The 19410-nt window shown below is 45.2% G+C and overlaps 1 protein-coding gene across 3 annotated transcripts in view; it reads right to left on the bottom strand.

Moving 5' to 3' along the window:
* Positions 1-18758, bottom strand: part of sema6a (sema domain, transmembrane domain (TM), and cytoplasmic domain, (semaphorin) 6A) — a 90314-nt gene extending 71556 nt beyond the window's left edge. The window contains exon 1 of one of the 3 annotated variants that reach the window (XM_035378666.1): positions 17632-18758. The gene's annotated coding sequence lies outside the window, so the exon portion shown is untranslated. The remainder of the gene's footprint in view (positions 1-17631) is intronic. The other 2 variants (XM_035378667.1, XM_035378668.1) reach the window with 2 other exon arrangements.
* Positions 18759-19410: the final 652 nt, after the last annotated feature.

Genomic DNA, 19410 nt, shown 5'->3' with positions numbered 1-19410 from the left:
TACCTACAGACTAGGTAGTATCTAACACCACATCAAGCCTGGTCTTGACAATCATCCTCAGAGTATGGAACCTGAGTTTCAGCCTCTACTACGTGACCTGGCTGGCTATTCCACACACTGACCACTCTCTGCGTGAAAAAAACCCTGTAAGGAATTTACCTTTTGTTAATTTCCATTTATGTCCCCACCTGAACCTCCACAAATTGTGTTTTCACTCCCGAAAAAAATCTCCTTCTGCGGAATGTCGTGGAATCACGTTTCGTTCAAACAGCGCACCCTGTCACGGAAGACCCTTCCTTCACTCAGATACTGTGCTCCTCCCTCCATTCATCTGTTCGGTCATAATGTAGAACGTGAGTGTGTGTGTGTGTGTGTGAGAGAGAGAGAGAGAGTGTGTGTGTGTGTGTGTGAGAGAGAGAGAGAGAGAGAGAGAGAGTGTGTGTGTGTGTGTGAGAGAGAGAGAGAGAGAGAGAGAGTGTGTGTGTGTGTGTGTGTGTGTGTGTGAGAGAGAGAGAGAGAGAGTGTGTGTGTGTGTGTGTGTGTGTGTGTGTACACAATCGGACCGACAAATTGACCTTGATTTCCTCATTTACTCTTTATCAGAATGGCCGAGGTTCTCTATTGGCTGAGAGGGGAGTCTGTGGAATGTGGGGCAGATCTGAACATGAGGCCTCTCCACCAGAACCAGCTTCCCACTGTTCCATCGGCTGGCATGGTGTTGCTAAGCTCGCACAGCGGACAGATGACAAAACACGCCACTCTCATAACACTCCTACCGTAAAGCACCGGGCACCCGCCGCACGCACACAGAAGCAAATGAATAATATATCTCACTGCATCACTTCCATGTCAGATAGGGCTGTAAAATGATCTCATTCCAACCCGCATTTTGTTCCTGTTAATTGTCTATTTTAAGTAAATTCACAAGAACGTTTATGCAGCTGAGTGGTTCAGAGGGAAATCGGGATGCTCGCAGATGAAGTCATCTTCCGTGGTGTTGGTTCAGTCAGTCCCGACTTTGTAAGGGACTCCAAGTGCAGATACATTATGAGCTGTGCTAAATATCAAAAGAAGACCCAGTAACAAGTATAAACAGATAACCCCACATATTTCCTTTAGGCTAACAAGTTCTGCCATGATCTTGCCGTGTGATCCCTGTGAAAAATCCAAACAACTTGTGTTGTGTCACAAATGTCAGAGGATGGCATTGGATAGACGGTGCAAAATTCCCACCCACCCCACCCCCCCACGCCCCTAAAAAAACACATTCCTCATAACTTGGATGACAACCTGATGCGGTCCATCTAACCTTCTGATACAGGCATTTACTTCACACCAGTTCTGTAGGTTTTTTTTTTTTTTTGTAGAGGGAAAGGTTATTTCTCGCAGCTGTGAGCATCATCGAAGGCATTGTCCTCATACTACAATGTGCTATCTTATCACATTAATGCAGCGTTTAATCCAAGGAGAAAAAGGGAAAAAAGACACTTTCAGCCTTCAGTCCCCGAACTTCCAGACGGGGTGTCTTTTGTCTCCCAAGGTGTCAGGTAGCGATTAGCGGCTCGGTCTTCCGAAAAGGAAGGGGAAGTTCACGGCACCCCAAACACAGACATCATCGGGCGAAGGTTGGGAGCTAACCCAAATATCAGGGAGCCTTGCTGCTCGGCCGAGACCGCGAAGGTCCCGGCTATCTGCCATTTCCGGGGTCGCCTCCTCTCTGCGGGGCCAGGGAGCAGTCGCCGTGTTCCTGTGGCCTTGCAGCGTGGCCTTTAGCTTAGCTGCCGCAGCGATAAGGACCTACACCCGCAGACACACACACACGGACACACGGTCATCCTCAACGGGGATATGCAAAACCATCCTGATCGCGTTCGCGCCGGGACAGATAAACACATTCACAAACTTCGCCAGGATCGCAGATTCTCGTTTTCTCGCCCGGAGGAGAATGAAGAAAAATGAGGGAAAACTAGTGCTCCATCTTCGAGCCGAGCCTCTCGTTTAGTCCTATCCAACTGCAACCAGACTCTAAATTCAAATCAGCGATACACTGTCATGCACAGGAGAGAAAGCCATCTGCCCAAACAAACCACCTTCCTTATACTTTAAATCAAGAAAGATCACAGTTTTTCCCCCCAAATGAATCGGTTACACTTGAATGTAAAACACACTCTCAGTTCCGTTAATAGGGGAACTTGTCCTTCTCCTCCAAGTCACTCATCCAAAAGCACATTTCCAGATATTTTTTTTTTTTTCCGATCGGCCGTTCGTTAAAAGAGCGGGGGACACGTTTCATGTCTCTCGTCTGTTTACCAATAGCGGAGTGGCCTTAACGTTAACGAGAGATGTCAGCGAAGCCCGCTGCGCCCGCTGTAATGAAGCTCGATCCCGCCCTCCCGTCCCTTCGCCCGTTCAGAAGAGCGGTCAATTAAGCCACCGCTGTCACATTCCATACGGGAGCGCACAATCAATGACGACTTTCATTAAAAACCCGACCCGGTTTCTGAAAAACAAGTTCGGGAAAAAGCCGATTACCATATGAAAACTACAGAATAATTTATAACCTTGACAGTTCTCCACCGGGCTCTCAAACTGTCCGTGTGCCTGGAGAGCGGGGAGGGGGGGGGGATGGGGGTTATTCGAAAAGCGTACAATGAGCGTTTGTGTCGCTCTCTCAGATCCGTTCTCAGGGTTCGAGCACATTGGCTTCGCAGGGGCTTGCACACACATCTCCCCGCGCTGCCAACTTGCCCATTGTGAGAAGGGGGCCTGCATCGGGCAGAGCTTGCATTTTTAACATTGTCTTCCACCTCCTGACCAGAGGACAGGGGGGGGGGTTGAGCATTGCGCCTCGAAAAAGGACGATTTTTTATTTTTATTTTTTTTCTCGATGTTGTAACTATGGGAGGACCTGATACTTTGATGCACGTTCGTTCAGAACCACGGGTATTGACTTGAATCCCCAGACAGGAAATATCACTTTGTTTGTACAATATGTAACATGGGCCTGTTTTTCCCATCTATTCACATAATCTGTCTGGGCTGGGAGGAGAGGGGGATAAGTCATAGAGATGAACCTCCCGCATACATTCGCAGCCTTCGGGACGGGAGGTAATATAATCTGCAAAATCCCGGATGAGTGCTATTGCATTACTCCATTATTCTACATAGTGCTATGTGTATCTATACATCTATATATATATATATGTGCACACACACATGCGCATGCACACACATACACACACACACATACATACATACAGGCACACGTGCAGACACACGCACCACATGCACGCAAACACACACACACACACACATACACACGCACACACACACATGCACACACAGACACACACACATACACACATGCACGCACACGCACACACACACACACACACACACACACACACATACATACAGGCACACGTGCAGACACATGCACCACATGCACGCAAACACACACACACACACACATACACACGCACACACACACATGCACACACAGACACACACACATACACACATGCACGCACACGCACACACACACACACACACACACACATACGCATAACCTTATGTCAATACAGTAAATCCTGAGAATGCCCAAGCCATCCAACAGCTGACCACTCGGGCCCACAGGCAATCAAGCACTTGATCCACCGTACAGTTGCCCCATCGAAGACCAAACAGGAGACACCCACCCAATCTGACACCCAGCTCAGACACCCAATTCATCACTCATCTCCCAGCTGGGACATCTGACCCTCAGCACATGCCCACTGGACACCCGATCCGACCAGACACCCAACCCATTCGGATAGCAGGCCTATCACACGCCCGACCTGTTCCATACCGCACACAGCCCTGCACCCAAACGCCACAAACCCATAGATTATCCAGCGCATTTAATACAAACGCTAAATACAGTGGAAGTAAATAAAAGGTACTGGTTGCTAATGATTATGTTTAAAGAGGTACACAAAATTCAAGCGTAGTCCATTATTATTGCATTTATTCCGATCCAAAGGCACAGCCCTCAGGTCTGTGTTTAAAATATGACTAGCGGGTGAGTCAGAATCCACTCTGGTTTTTTTTTAGTCGAGCCTCAATCTTGAGTTTAAATTATACGATTGGCAAAATACAATTAACTTTTGAGTCTCCATTCACATCCAGAGTGCTTTTCATTCACACACAAAGGCAACACGGGGCATTGCTAATGACACCCGGACCCGCTCACAGTGCCGGGTGTTATATTAAAATTCAACTCACCTGCTAATCGCAAGTAATTATCTGGCACCGTTTCAGCGAATCTGTGCCTCTCGCTTGCCAGAGCCCCAGGGCATGCTGGGAGATGTCGGGGGCTGGGAATCTAGGACAGACGAAACATCCGCGTCGTCCCTGACTGCGGTTTCAGCGTCGCTCGATAATCCGAAAATACGTAACCCGACGCGTCCGCGTCCGCGCAGACAGAGGCCACCCGCTATAAATGGCTCGTAAAGTGCCGCAAATATTTTATCTCCCCAAAATCAATATTTTGTTAATGTTTTGTTTTATTTCAGTTCGCCCCGTCCTAACAGGGGACTTGTAGTCATGTTGACAGTAACCCGCTGTACCGTAGGGCCTGAAACTCTGTAGCCGTGCGAAATCGGGGGGGGGGGGGGGGGGGGGGGGGGTGGGGGGAGGTGGCGTGGCAGATTGCCTCATTAATTCTTAATACCGGTATCTTGTCGAGCCTTTATTTTAACTCGTCACATTTTTTTTTTTTTTTTTTAATTCGCTGTCAAAACATCGGCGTGAAAGCGCTTCAGGCTTCAGGATGGCGACGCCGCGAACTTCGTAAATCAGATACGAGCGAAAACGTGTGTGCGTCGCGCACTTCCTGTACGTCTAATCGGCGTGTGCAGACAACGCAAAGCCGGGCTCGAGCGGCGGCGGCGGCGGCGGCGGCGATGGCGGAGGTAGCAGTTACTTTAGCGGATGCAGCGGTGAAAATGACATGGATGCAGTAATTACAGTCTCCGCTGCCGCGGGGGGGAGAGCAACGAGCAGTCAAACGCCAAAGTCGGCGCTCATAATAATCTGGGTGGAGATCAGAAAAATTGCGGTGCTCAGGTAATTGACCTCGTCCTCGATGACTGCCGCTCTCAGCCAATCACAGATGCATCTCAGCAGGCCTAGGGTATATGGAGAGCCTCGAAAAAGAACAGATGGGTCCTAAATTTAAAAAATAGCTGAGGGCTCACTCTGTCAGACAACAAAAGAGAGAGCCCAGCTACTGAGACAGCATTCATAACAATGGCTATAATTACAATACCTCTAATAGACACATTATTTTAGAGCTGATTTGGCTGGATGTCATTTTCGGCTGCAATTTTTGGCACTCCTCGCTCTCGTTGCATAATTTATTTTAAATTTCTAAAGGGCTTTGTCACCTGTCACCGTGATAGTGTTTGTTACGCGTACAGTAACAGTGAATGGAGCCGCAGTTAAAACCGTTTGTTCAGCTTAAGAAGAAAAAACAAAAGAACTCAAGAGATGAGACAGGACCCATTAAGCAAATCAATCCTGCTTTGATACCTAAAACCTCACCAGCTTTCACACAACATGAATCAACAGCCACTTGAAATAATCTTTGGCAATTCATTTGTAAACGTCTAGCCAGCCTCTCAGACCTCAACCCTGAATAACAGAGAGGCGTGTTCAGTCGTCTACCTGTTAGCTAATGAACTGAATGATTGCGCTATGGCGCCAATGCTACACGGACGCTACCGGTCTTATCGGCCACACTGTATGCAGTCGTGTTTGCTCAAGATAGCGTCTCTCTCTCTCTCTCTCTCTCTCTCTACATTAGACGTGTAGGGGAATTCGGCCAGGCCCTTGGACGGCTCCACCTCGCCGGGGATAGAGGAGAACATAAATCCACAGGCACCCTGAGGGAAGAGGAGATCAAAGCCAGGTAGAGAAAATGTTTCAGCCACAATGCGAGAGGATCCCGCTCTTATGTAGGTCAGATGTTGAACAGAAGCTGCTCGTCAGGGTATTGTTTCCTGCGCCTTCCTATCTGGTTACTGTGCGCTAGCTCGCACACCAAGCTAACGGGCTGCCAAGCTAACGGGCTGCCGAGCCAAACCACAGAAGGGAAACCTAAGATGGCCGACGACTAATTAATTGCGGATGGTAATTTTTTCCAAATCAACAAAAATGCTTTGATGGGCAGTTGCAGAGAAAGCAGCTTGTTATTTTTTTTTTTTTCGTCTGATTGGCAGTACGTGGAAGAAATGAGAAAGCATCCATCCTGCTGTTGACTAGGGTAATGAGATTATTGCAAAGGTCAACTAACACGCTGTCTGTATCATATCAACTTTTCAAAATGAAGAAAGAAAAAAAAAAACAGTAGTCGCATGCACAATCGGGCATTGTCGTGCACCAATTCCTTGGCATTTCATCCATCACTTCCTGAAAATGGCACGGCCCAAAATAATACCCATCCGCACAAAAATAGCATAAAATAATGCACTCCATGATACAGTGCATAAAATGGATGCATGCGTCCATAAATAACTACAGGAAATGATGTGCAATGATCCAGTGTGCGGTCCAGAGTTTCTGGTGTCTGCACAGCAGATGCTAGGCTGATAGATGCACTTGGCAGAAGCCACAAACGCCTGCATTAGACCTGTCTGAACAGGCACCATCCCAGCAACTGGCAGGATTCTGCTTGAGTTCACAAGCGGGCCCAGCTGCTGGAGTGATGCAGGACCACCAATAGCGGAGGCTTTGCCCCCCCCTCCCCCCCCTTAAGCAGAGACTGCATGCCACAAAGGGAAGAGAAGGAGGTATCCTGTATTAGAACTTTGATAGAATTAGAACCATTCGCTTCTTTGTTTCCATGTCGACTAAAATCGCATTTAGAGCATCGCCTTCTATGGTCATCTCCATTGTTGTTTGATGCTACCATAGGGGATGGTGGACTTAACCTCTAAACTTAAAAAATATATAAAATAACAACAACAATAGCTTAATTTGTAGGCTAAAGACAAAGTGATTGCAAGAGCAATTTGATTTTTATTACCCTTGTGAGTCCACTTGTATAAAGAGATACTGTCTCTTGGCATCTTGAACATTTTATATGTCAAGATAACTGTAGTACTAAGCTTAAAAATAGGCCTACACGCCAAATGAGATCAAGAAAATGCATTGCATTGTGTGTTTAGAGAGCAGAACAGAGCAGGTACATTAGACTCAAAGCCACACTCAGCACAAAGCATCGAGACATAGGTCAAAAATCCATTTTCAAAGTCGCCACCTCATTATGTTTTTTCCTTTTTGCTCAAAATATCATTCTGCTCTGCAGCAGCACTGATGTGTAGTAAACAGTCGCACCGGCACTATTTTTTTGACATAAGCACTACGCTGCCGAAACTTTCTGGCCACACTTCGAGCGTACGCTTCGCCAAAAACCACACAGTTCGCAGTTCGGCATGTCAGCGAACGCGCTCGCAAACAAACAAGTCGGCGCATTTCGTTCGTTCGTTCGTTCGTTCGTTCGTTCGTTCATTTCATGCACGCGAGAGAGAGACGGAGCACTCGGAATACACACGCAAAATACAAAAAGAGAGAAAAAAGTACGACTGTTGTTTTTTTTCTTTTTTTCAGGAACCTCGCACGCGGGTCGCGGACAACACGGGGGGGGGGGGGGGGGGGGTAGCATCTGCTACGATTTAAAAACGCAACAGCGGCGGTTTTAACGGAGGTCGATCTCCCGCCGTTGTGAAATTCGACCGGCGCGGCCTGCGATGGCCCCTTCTGAGGGCGACGCTGAGCGCTACCGCCCCGCCCGCGCACAGGAGGGGGGGCCCGGGCGGAACACTGGGGCCTTGTGGTCGCCACGGCGTTGCAGGGGCACACGGCACCACATGGCCACAATTTGGGCTCATTAGCGACATAATAAACGTACACAAAAGTGGTGTTATGGTTAGACATTCCTACTGACAAAAATAGTTAAGATGAAAATCCCAAAGGCTTCGCATGGCACTTCCTCATTAACGGTGATGTAAAACACCAGCTTCTGTGGGGGGGGGGGGGGGGGGGTTAGTGACACAGTAACTCTTTACAAATGATTTTTTAGCGTTGCTGGGTAACGGTTTACGTGTTTTATTATGTTTTCTTTTGTATTAGAAACGCTGTAAGCATCTCATTTTCCGAAATAAAATACCGGTGTCGGGTTTGTGGTAACCTTGCATCGGTGATAGTACAGGGCTGTGGCAATCCCACGAAACTGACTTAAGTACATGTTTCATAAGCAAAGGTTGGAAATAGTGTAGCATCAATGGAAAGGAGACAAGGGCTTACTGACTTTTATTTGACTTGACTGTTTTTGAAGAAGAAGACCGCTTAAAAACTGAAACAGCAGCCCCAAATTGATCTCCAAAGTATCTTTAAACTTGACTTGAAACTAAAAAAGGAAGTGCCTCACAGATCCCACTCCATTCTCCACCTCCAACCCCCCCCTCCCCCCCACCCCACCCTGTATCTCTTTTCGCGAGCAATCCACACGGACAGATGAAAGGCCGGGAGCAGCGACCGCGGTGACCGCACTACCCAGCATCCCTCACTCACCCGCAGCACTCACCTCACCTGCGCCCGAGAGAGAGAGAGAGAGAGAGAGAAGTGATGTCATCAAAACCCCTGCAATCATATCACTTCAAAGACTTTCAGGGGAAAAAAAAAAAAAAGTGGCCCGCAGATCAGGTCGGTCCAAACAGCCCACTTTGGGCTTTTTCCGCGGCTCGGCGGCGGGGAAGGGGGGGTGGGGGGGGGAGGTCACGGCCGACGGCGGAAACGCCAGGATCTGAGTCATCGGAGAGGCTCCGGTTTCAGCCCCGCGGCACCGACAAACGACGAGCTTCTCCGCCACTTAACAGATCCGGCGGCGTACGAAAGGGCCGCGGAGAAGAGAGAACGTCTCCGTGGCGATCAGAGGCGCTCACCTCCGCGCCGAAATCTTTCCCATCAGTGCGCCCACCAGCCGCGGCGCGGCAAGAGTGCGGCCGCGCTCGCGGCGACCGTGCGTCAACAATAATACCGGTGATTATGAATGCACCGGGGGGGGGGGCAGCATCGCGGCAGAGGAGTTTAGAAACAGCCGTACTGCGCCTCCTCCTCTGCGTTTCTGAAAACATGGCAGGAAACTGGAAAAAAAATTCTAAACATGAACTGAACTGAAGAAAAAAAGTGAACAACATTATTTTTCTCTCTCTCTCTCTCTTCTTCATGCTGCGGCTGATTAATGTGAGAAAATAAATGCCGATATCAGATCAGCAACCTGAAATGGTACGGTCGATGAAAGCTAATGCCTTCATTTCTCTCAGACACAGTCTTCACAACAAACTGGAAAACTAGAAACTCAAAGAAGAAGAAGAAGAAGAAGAAGAAGAAGAACATAGAAGAAGAACATAGGCTACTTAACAGTTTCCTTAGACAGGCTTTTAATCTATATGTGAAATTACAACCTTCAATAAGATGTCAGCAGACCATCTGCATATAATATATGTGCATGATTCTCTGGTTAAATTTCTCAAATAATCACTACTACAGAATCAGCTTTCCTTTCCTTTCAGTGTTTTTAGCAGCAGGCTTTGATTTCTGCTCCACGGCCGGCTGACCAGCCTGGATTAGATCGGAGCGATGATCCAAGTGCGGTACCTCTATCTGCGGCTCCTCCCCCTGCCCCCCCCCACCCCCCCCGGGCCCCTCCCCCTCCCCCCGTGTGTAATAAGCCTCTCTGTGGGGCTGTGAGGCCTCTTCGAGTCCCCGCCCAGTGGAGGCGGCAGCTCCGAAAAAGCGTGGCCTGGCAGCGCGTTCCCTCTCCAGCCCCTGCGCCGCGAGGCCCCAACGCCGTCTCAGGCCCTGAAACTATGGCAACGGAATAAGAAAGCAGCCTCCATGATTAATAGATGAGACTCGCGATCACCGATCTCCGCAGGGCCAGAGGACGGGGGGACAGAGGCAGCCCTCGCGCTAGGCCAGTCGCGGAACGGAAATCGGGGGGGGGGGGGGGGGGTGATGGGGCGATGGGGTCCTCCGACATCCCACCCCATCGCCCCTCCGTGTCCAGATCTTATACCGCCATCGCAGAACACGCAAAAAAACGCACAACCCTGCTCTCGCGGGGGGTCCCTGACACGCGCTCCCGCTAACAGCCAATCGGCTCGCAGCACCTCACACCGGGCAAACGCCGCTCTCTCCGTCCCCCAGCCGGGGGGAGATCCACCTCCAGCCCCCCCCCCCCCCCCAGTCCAGATATCGATTCCCCCTTCAACCAATTCTCATTTCGCCGCCGTTTCCTCAGAGCGGAAATTACAGGCATGAAATCGACGCTTGGAAAAGGAGGGACTCAAGGTGAAGAGCTCTTCGAAAAGAGGCCACCGGTGGGCAAATCGTCAGCCGGTGACCCGTTAAAACGCCGCTGGAAACGGCGCTGGAAACGCGGTTACGCTCGAGAGGAATTCAGATTTTATAAACACGCGCTGAGAAATGCGGTCTGAGATGGGGCGTATCGGTGCGCGGGTATGCAAACAGGAGTGGAGTGCGGTACGGCCTGCTTAGGATCAGCAGACACTTCGTGCAAGCTGAGCTTTAGACGAAGGCCTTCCGAAATAACACATTCAGGGGTTCTGGTTACGGTCACGCCTCCGACTTCCAAAAACCTGGCCACACCTTCAAGCTCCGTCTTCCGGTTTCAGTCGGATTTAACGGGAGATTCGTGCTTTAATTACGATTTTCCTGCACACTTTCTTGCACAGCAATTTTCTGCACAATTAGTGGTTGTTAAAGAACTGGCTCCCTTTCTCCAGGAGCAACACAGAATGCATGGGTAGGATTTCATGCGCTGACAGCTGCATTGAACGGCACATGGGAACTTCCAGTCGATATCGCCTGATTATCTTATTGCTTGAAATGTCAATATTAGATTTGACAAACGAACCCTTTACCAGAGATTGCATATGAGGAATGTTGCCAGTCATCAGTCTTGAAATAAAACCATCAGTATGAACAGAACAAATGGACTTTATACATTTTACAATCCATATTATATTAGTACTATAAATACTAAACATAATCAACTTACATTTATGATTTTTTCATTTATAATCAATAATCCACCCAAAACTTCAAATGGGAATAACTAATAATGCTACAAGTATAGAAACATTACAGACACACAATGACACACACACACACACACACACATGTGCGCGATTGTATATACCCATTAACCTTATCTTTAGCCACCAGACGCTCCCAATGATTTTTTAAACGGTTTAATTCTCCTTTATCCAATGCCTGGCAACACAGTTAAGATATTATTTAAATCAAGACTGTATTTCCATTGCCAAACCCGTCAACATCTTCACACTGGAAATCGCAGAGCTCCTATGTGCTGTCCGGTGTCAGTTAGTGAAATGATTTGTTATTCTTTTTTTAATGCGCATCCGCAGAAGTAACTTCATAGTGCCTTCTTTATGATCCCTTTCCAAACACGTAACAGAGACAGCGTATTAGCCAAGATACACTACACCAGGTCAAACAACACAACGGGCCCATCGTACACATTTATTGCTACGATATTATTATTTTTAATAGCAGTGGAAAACAATACCACAGCGACACTTCACTCTTATAACTCATAAAGGTGAAGGTGCTCCACCCGATATATATATAAAAATTTATCTTCTGGCGCTAGTGTAGAAAGATAAAACATATTAGATATAAAATGAATTAGATATTAGGTTGTTTGGCTTTAAATGCACACGCCAAGCAAACAATTCCCTAAGGGGATTTAATGATGCTTCTTCAAGGAAGACTACTTCATTTTGGACCCCCTAGAGAGCAGTTGGCCAAAGTGCAACCCTGATAAAATATTAATAAATCTGCTTATGCCTCTCTGGTTATTTACCCTATAGCATTTCTGGAACATGAGTAATCACCATCGTATTTATGTTTGTAAATATGTTAGCAAGTGAAAGGGAAAACTAGATATATCTTTGCTGTTGGTACCCTAAGTCTAGACCACCACTATGTACACATGAAAACATAAATCCATGTGCATGCATACACAGTAGCTGTAATATGCCTATTTTATTATAAATACACATTCAACCACCAAGTCTTAGATTTCTAAAAGTAAGCGGTATCATTAACATTTAAAGGTGCAGGATCATGAGCATGAGATTAGAATGTTCGTAACTGAACATTCTAATGCTGATGTAACAATCCCTACTGGTAATAGAAAGCACTGGAGTTCTAGAACACTGACTTAGAATATTGAAAAAAAGCAAAATTCCAAAAAAACCTACTCTTCAAAGGGTTAATTGTTTCATTTGCAGACTCATCTAGCTGGAAAATTCCCAACCGAGGAGAGGAGAATAATCTTTAACTTCATTAGCCCTTGTGGTCCGATGCACATGCGAGAGAAACGTTGCGCGGCTGACTAGAGAGCGTTTGTCTCTCTCGGTCTCTGGCTGTTACAGCTGCTCCAATTTTGCTAAATTATGTGAATTTTACGGGGTTTTTTAAAGCCTCTCGAACGAGACGAGATGCCGAGGTTTCGACTTCTTCGAAGTGCGTTCGCCGAAGGGCCTGAGGCGCCTCTTCGACAGAGCAAGGGTATGTCAGCCCTCCTGTTCCTTGTTGCCCTGGCCAAATTCCAGAACCCGGCTCTCTCAATCTGGCCACCTAATCCCCCCCTAATGTTGATTGGCAATATAAACCCTTGTACCCCACCCCCACCTTGACTCCCCTGGCTGCCACTACAAAAGAGAAATGAGTTCTCAGTTGACCTACTTTGTTAAATAAGAGTAAACAAAAGTAATTAACTGCCACCCGGGCATCTTTTCTTGGCACAAACAAAATTCACATTACAAAATTAAGATACATGCATAATAATAGCATAATAATAGTCTAGAAAATAACTGTGGGGGAAAAAACTGAGCATTACTGAGAGCGTTTGGTTTTCTGTTTGTTTTAGACAGCAGGTGTTTACAGTAGACAGCTATACTTCCTATTTGTTTACAGTAGACAGCTATACTTCCCTATTTGTTTAGCGCAGACAGCTACAGTTCCTATTTGTTTAGAGTTGACAGTAGCAGCCAACACGGTCCAATATTTGGACAAATGTCTTTCCTCCTGGCAGTGCATTTTGTCTTATTGACAAAGCCAGCATCTCTGTACCTAACACAACACTTCAGATAGTTGACGTGCGATGAAATTATCACTTCTGCCGTGCAGTACCCAGCACTGTAAGATGTGTTCTGGTTGTCGAGTTTTTTTCTCTCTCCCTGTCCAATGAAACAGGAATGAAAACTGGAGTGCTCCATTTCATTAATGAAGGGCCCCATTTCATTAATGCGTGCCCTTCCATTACACTGACCTATCGTCAGCTGTTGATGTTAGCTTGCTTTGGTACTGTATGTACCATTGCAACATTCCTTCTTGATGCCTTAGCCAATCAGCTTGTTATTTGTCTCATGCCGCTTGCATGCTCTCAAATGGAGAAGTATGGATCAAAAAGATATTACGAAAATTCCCTTTTGGGGGATATCTGGTTAACCATTCTGCAAAAAAAGACAAAGAACAAAACAATGATTCCAGGGGCAAGTCATCCATAACTGTATAATTCCGGTGTCCATTCAGATACTTGCAAATGCAATGCTCCACAGCGTTGTCCTTAACTAGTCTTGTGAAATAGAGGGGGGGGGGGTGGTGTTGGGGGGGGGGGGGGGGCTGGGGGCTTAACCCTCTTCCTCCATCTTCCTCCCTCCCTCCTTTTCATTTTTTCACATTGCGATGGATAGATAGATAAATAGATAGATAGATGGACAGGCAAACCAGGTTGCGATGATCAGACGGTATTGCACCAGTAAGGGTAATCAGAGATCTGTCATGTTATGCCAATACAAAGCTCTTTTGACTGATTGGCACTATGTACCTTGGCAGTGTACTGAGGTTATAACACACAGTTCTCCTGAATGCACAGTATGCATCTGCACCATTACTGTGCAAATCAGTGACAACAGTCACTCCCATTTCACTGTATTTTAACACATTCTAAAAGAATTTATTATCACGATGCCAATTGGTTGACTGATGCTAATGAGGGTTGCATAGCAATAATACGATGTGCTTTTCAATGAAAACATTGGACTGCAGTAGACTAATATACTATATGCATAAACCATAGTCAAATATGATTGCGAAATCAAATAGAATTTAAGAAGACTTCATGGGGAAAAGCCTCAATATTTTGGTGTAGGCTGGTCAGAATGAATGTGGACAATGTAAATGTAAACTTGCGGCCATATTTTGCTTGCAAACCAAAGACCAAGACATCCCCCTTTTATGTTTTAATACTTTTGAATATCTCTTTGCATTTGCATATCTTACACATGCAATCACATCAGATGCACTCAGTCGTTTACAAGGACACATATCATAACACTAATAAGGTATAGTAATAAATGGTGCACAAATATGCAAATACCTCCGGTATATTGGCACTCTTTATAAAAACAGTGATTAAAACTGACTCACTTAGCTTAATTGAGCATGATTCATTTGAACATAGGCTACCTACTTATCAATTATTCAGACTGAGCAAATCCGAGGGACCTTGACGGAGAAATGTAAACACAGCACAGAGCAGCCACCCCAACACACCAGTGTGACCAATCCCTATCAGTCACACACAATGGCAACCTTATTGCTATTGTTACCAACTGCAGATCAAATGCTCCACAGTGCGTTGCTCCAAACAGAAATGCCACAAAGCATACTGATGCTCTGGGTTTTTTTTCTGCTCATAATACCAGGATGAAGAATGCGCTTTGTTTATTTATTTATTTTTTTTACGGAAATCGCAAAGGGTAAGAGGAGCCTCCACTTTCTATTCAGGAATCAACAGCACCGTCCTCAGTAGGCATGTTTCACTGTGGTTCTGTAGCTTGTGAATGATTTGATATTATTCAGGGCACATACTAAATCTCAAAGAGCCATCAGCTGTTACAAGGGTCTGTTTTCCGCACCCTTATCAGATCTGTCACACCATCCAAATCACAAATTGTTTCCAAGACGATACAGTGGCCATTTTGTACTTTGGTTGTTATGCATGCATTTTTTGTGGACTGAAAATGTACATAAAGGATATTCTATCAGAATCTTTCTCCCTATAATATTGTTCATTCAAAATAAGAATGCATAGAATTAATGAATGAAACAAATCTCTATGTCACTGTAAAAGGTTTTGCATAATTATATTTATAGCACAAATGCATATTGTGAGAATGCAGTTGTATGTGACCATTATCTTCCTCAAGTTGATGAATGTTAAACAAGAAATTTCTTTACAAGCCAACTATGTGTTAAAATGGGCAAGGTTTATATTATGCATAATTCCTGTATGAGTTTTAATTGCAAAAATAAATCTGTTTAATGTATATTGCATGATGGCGCTTATATAAGTAAACATTTACAGGGGAAATTGGAAGAAAAGTTAAGTTCATGCAAATGATCACAAATTGGAATCAGTTTGGTAGGAACCAAGCTGCCAGTTTGGCGCAAGTATGGGCCTGCAGGCTATTAACTGCCGCGAGGCACTGAAATATGGTGTCAAAGATCACCGCCATATGGCGATGTAACAATGTGGTTTTCCTTCACCCTTTCAGCACAGAGGCAATGCAACGCGAAGCCTGAAACGGCAGTCTTACCCTAAAAGACCACATTGTCTTTTCAGACCCCTACATTTTCTCACCGCGCAACGTCCAGCTGCTTTTGGGGGCCCCGTCGGACTGTATAGGGGAAGCGACCACCACTAAAGCAGACCCGCGCGCCCCTAATCCCCCTGCCCCGAATAACGCCTGCCTGCACGGACGTCTCGTGAGCTTCCAGAAATGGACTTGGCTCCTTACATCACGGTGCAGTGCATCTGCCAGATATTTATATCGGCACATATTTTCGCGAAGAGAGATTGCAGGTGTCCACATTGAGAAACTAGTTTTATTCTGTATACAAGTGGAAGTATAATGGAAATGTCTGGCTTCACAGTTTTCCTTTCACATATTGGTATAAATTTGACCTTATCTCCACCCAGTGTTTTCAGCCACACCCACAGTTGAGGCAAGTGGTTCGGTTTCACCGGTATACATAAATAACAAATTTAAACAGACGTTTTTTTTTTTCTTTTCTTTTTTTTGGTTTAAATCTAGCCTACAAGTATATTAATCCGTGATCTCTCTTTTGTCATTATTGAAACAAAATCACAATTTTAGGGACTTCTCGTTAACACTGTTTCCCCTGAGCTGTCTTAATTGACCATTTGCGCCCAGATCTGTGCGCGCGCGGGCGCGCGCGTCTGTGTGCGTGTGTGTATGTCCCTATACATCTAGTTGGAAATTGACAGGATAATGACCTGTAACTTATTGTTTTTAAAACGCAACCACCGTGACAAGTATACGCTTTTATTCACATTACTAAAGTAGGAGGTCCTGAATTTTCTTTAATCTTCAGTAGCCTGCTGATAGATACAAAATTATACATTTGCTAATATCAATGTAAAGAAAAAAACAATAATACGCGTATCTTAATCATGTGCCTTTATGACCATCAAGCATTTCAGGAACTGCAGAAGAGGTTAACTTCACACAAAATTTTAAATCACAGTCTAAATTTACAAACAAATGCTATTCATTTAGACAACATAGGCGAGTACCCTATCCAACTACGCGTAAATGCTAAAAATGCCCTATTCTAAAGAAACGCTGGATATCTTCACGAATTTCAGCATCGCGGCTATTGTCACGGATATTTCCTAAATATTCTTTTTAAATCTGAGATCACACTGTTATTGGGGCACATGGACACAAACAACCGTGCCGATGCACTGTGTCACAGATGCTGTTTCTGAGGTCCGCGGTCTGAAAGCTTACACTCCGCCGGCTATTTGCCTTCTCCAGACGCGAGAATGTTATCGTTTCAATTGTGTTACCAACCAGGGCCCCAGTAATCGGGCAACCATAGGGCTCTTAGCTATGCACAAGTGTTCGCCGGAATTCACTGCTGAGCTATTCTTGTACACAGAAAAATAAAGTGTTTAATTAGATCAACAACGCCCCTTTAAAGATGTCAGGAAATATAATTTCCTTTTTGTGGTCTAACATGAAGTAATTGCGCCCTCAAAGCAACATTTTAAAAGGTATCGAGCTGTAAAGTATTTTTTTTTACTGGGTATGAATCGAGACGCTAAACAAATTCACACAATCCAAACAAAATTACAGGCTACTTTATACTTACTGACAGCAAAAGGCGCTGTGTGAATTTTAGCTTTCAAACAAAGAAATTAAATGTGACATGTTTTCACGATTAATCTGAAGCTATATACGATACGTTGCGCAGAAGATAAATCTAAGAAATCGAAAACATGAAAACTTCTTATTTAAGAAAAGGTTCAGCACCGTTACAAAGCAGAAGTTAGTTGTGCACTTATTGTCAAACCAATCAGAGGCACAGCACATGTACATTAAACCAAGAGTCTCATGAGCGCATGCAAAGTAACTTCAGAAAAATCCACTAATACTCTACCTTCAGATCATGAATGGACAGCGCTCGGGAATACGAGGAAGAGCAGCAGGTCTTCCTGTTAGTAATCCATTTACGATTCGGCTTTGTGGCAGTTCTAACTATGAGCAGCAATTTAAATAAATGTTCAGCAAGAAAATGCGTAGGGGTACTTTCGGAGATCTCTGAAGAATATACGCTTTTCCCTTACAGACCGTGCCTGCACGCACTTTTGGTCTTCGTATGGAAAAAATCCATGTGGAATCCACTTTAAACCCAATTCTTAATAAATCCCTTATCGGAACCGAGAAGGCGTCCAAGAACTAACAGTGGAGCGGTCCCGAACCATTCGCAGCTACCGAACGCAGTTCTCCCACAAAAGCTGCTAGTCATCCTATTTGGAGATGAAGCCTCCTTTACTAGTGCACAGCGATCCCAGCTGTCACCCGCTACACGCAGGGAGGAGCTAAGCTCGAGACTGGAGCGCGATGGTGTGGAATTGGATCTTTTGTTTCACAGGGAGCGTATTATGAACGCGCTACTGTATTTTCAGAATTCGACGGCCGATCGGTCATTTGCCTTGTTGACCAGAAGTAGAATTCCGAGACGGACAAAAAAAAAAGACACTCCGCAGAATACGAGCGTGTAGTCAAATTTGTTTTATGTTTGCGTTTTATTTTGGTTAATAAATTCTATTTTATACTATGTTTTCCTTTGTATTTTTTTTTCCAAAGAAAGTACACTAACATCACCGAGTTAGACTCCCATGCCCACGGAGTTATTTCTACTCTACAGTTTAAGGATGAGAATGGTTGCAGTAACTGATGAAGGCAACCGCAATTGCTTTTGAGTCTCCACGAAGAACAAAAACAAACGGGACGGAGCCAGTTCAAAGCTTTTCTTTGTCAAAAGGAAACCCTACTCCGGTGGTCCCGTCTTCTCCAGGCACAGGGTTTATAATCGCCCTTAATTTTGATCCTTACAATAGCCAATCAGTTCAAAAAAATAAACAGAAAAGCAAATCCTTTCAAAGTTGCCGTTAGTAATTTGTTTAGTTAGATTTTAGGCTACTCCTAATAAATCCAGTTACGTTGTATATGCAGTTCTAAGCGTATTCGCTCACGCAGTATGGCGAGCTACGCGAACGTCTCACAGGGCGAGGTTTCAGGTGCCATAAGAGATGTATTATTATTGTACGTGTGTTCATATGCACACAGGGAGCATTTAAAGACAACTCAACTTCACCCCGCACGGTTATGTTATACCTCCATGAATTAACGTTTATGTTTATCAAATGCACACCCCGTGTGATTTACTCTCCGGGCGGATGGCTGCATTTTGAGCCTCTCCGCTACTGGCCACGCTGTTGTGTATTTGCGTCCCGTTCTGACACTCTCCCCCTACCATTACAGTATGTTATTACACTTGTTCTGCGCGCGCATTGATCACAAAGTGTCTGTGAGCAGCTACCTTTCCCCAAAAGACCTCACTCTAAACGGATTTAGAAAATGAAATGATTTAAACAGTAAGTTGATACCACAGCGAATTTAACTTCAGCAGGTCTTAATAAAAAGCGTATTATGTTGAAATAAGATGATTCTTTCTCTCAAAATGACAGTAAATTAAACTCAGAAGCGCAGCCTGCTTTTTCAACAACTGAATCAGACATCATTAGCCATATACCCGCAAGGATGTGTTAACCTCGAACAGAAGCTGTCTGTATGGATGGGATTCAAACTCATAACGATTTAATGAAATGCTGCTATAAATGCAGGTTCCCAAGTCAATTACCAATGTAAAGTA

Source organism: Anguilla anguilla, chromosome 10, assembly GCF_013347855.1.
Source record: "Anguilla anguilla isolate fAngAng1 chromosome 10, fAngAng1.pri, whole genome shotgun sequence".
NCBI classification, from domain to species: domain Eukaryota; kingdom Metazoa; phylum Chordata; class Actinopteri; order Anguilliformes; family Anguillidae; genus Anguilla; species Anguilla anguilla.
Note: the sequence above shows the minus strand (reverse complement) of the source record. Positions and strands in the feature narration are given on the sequence as shown.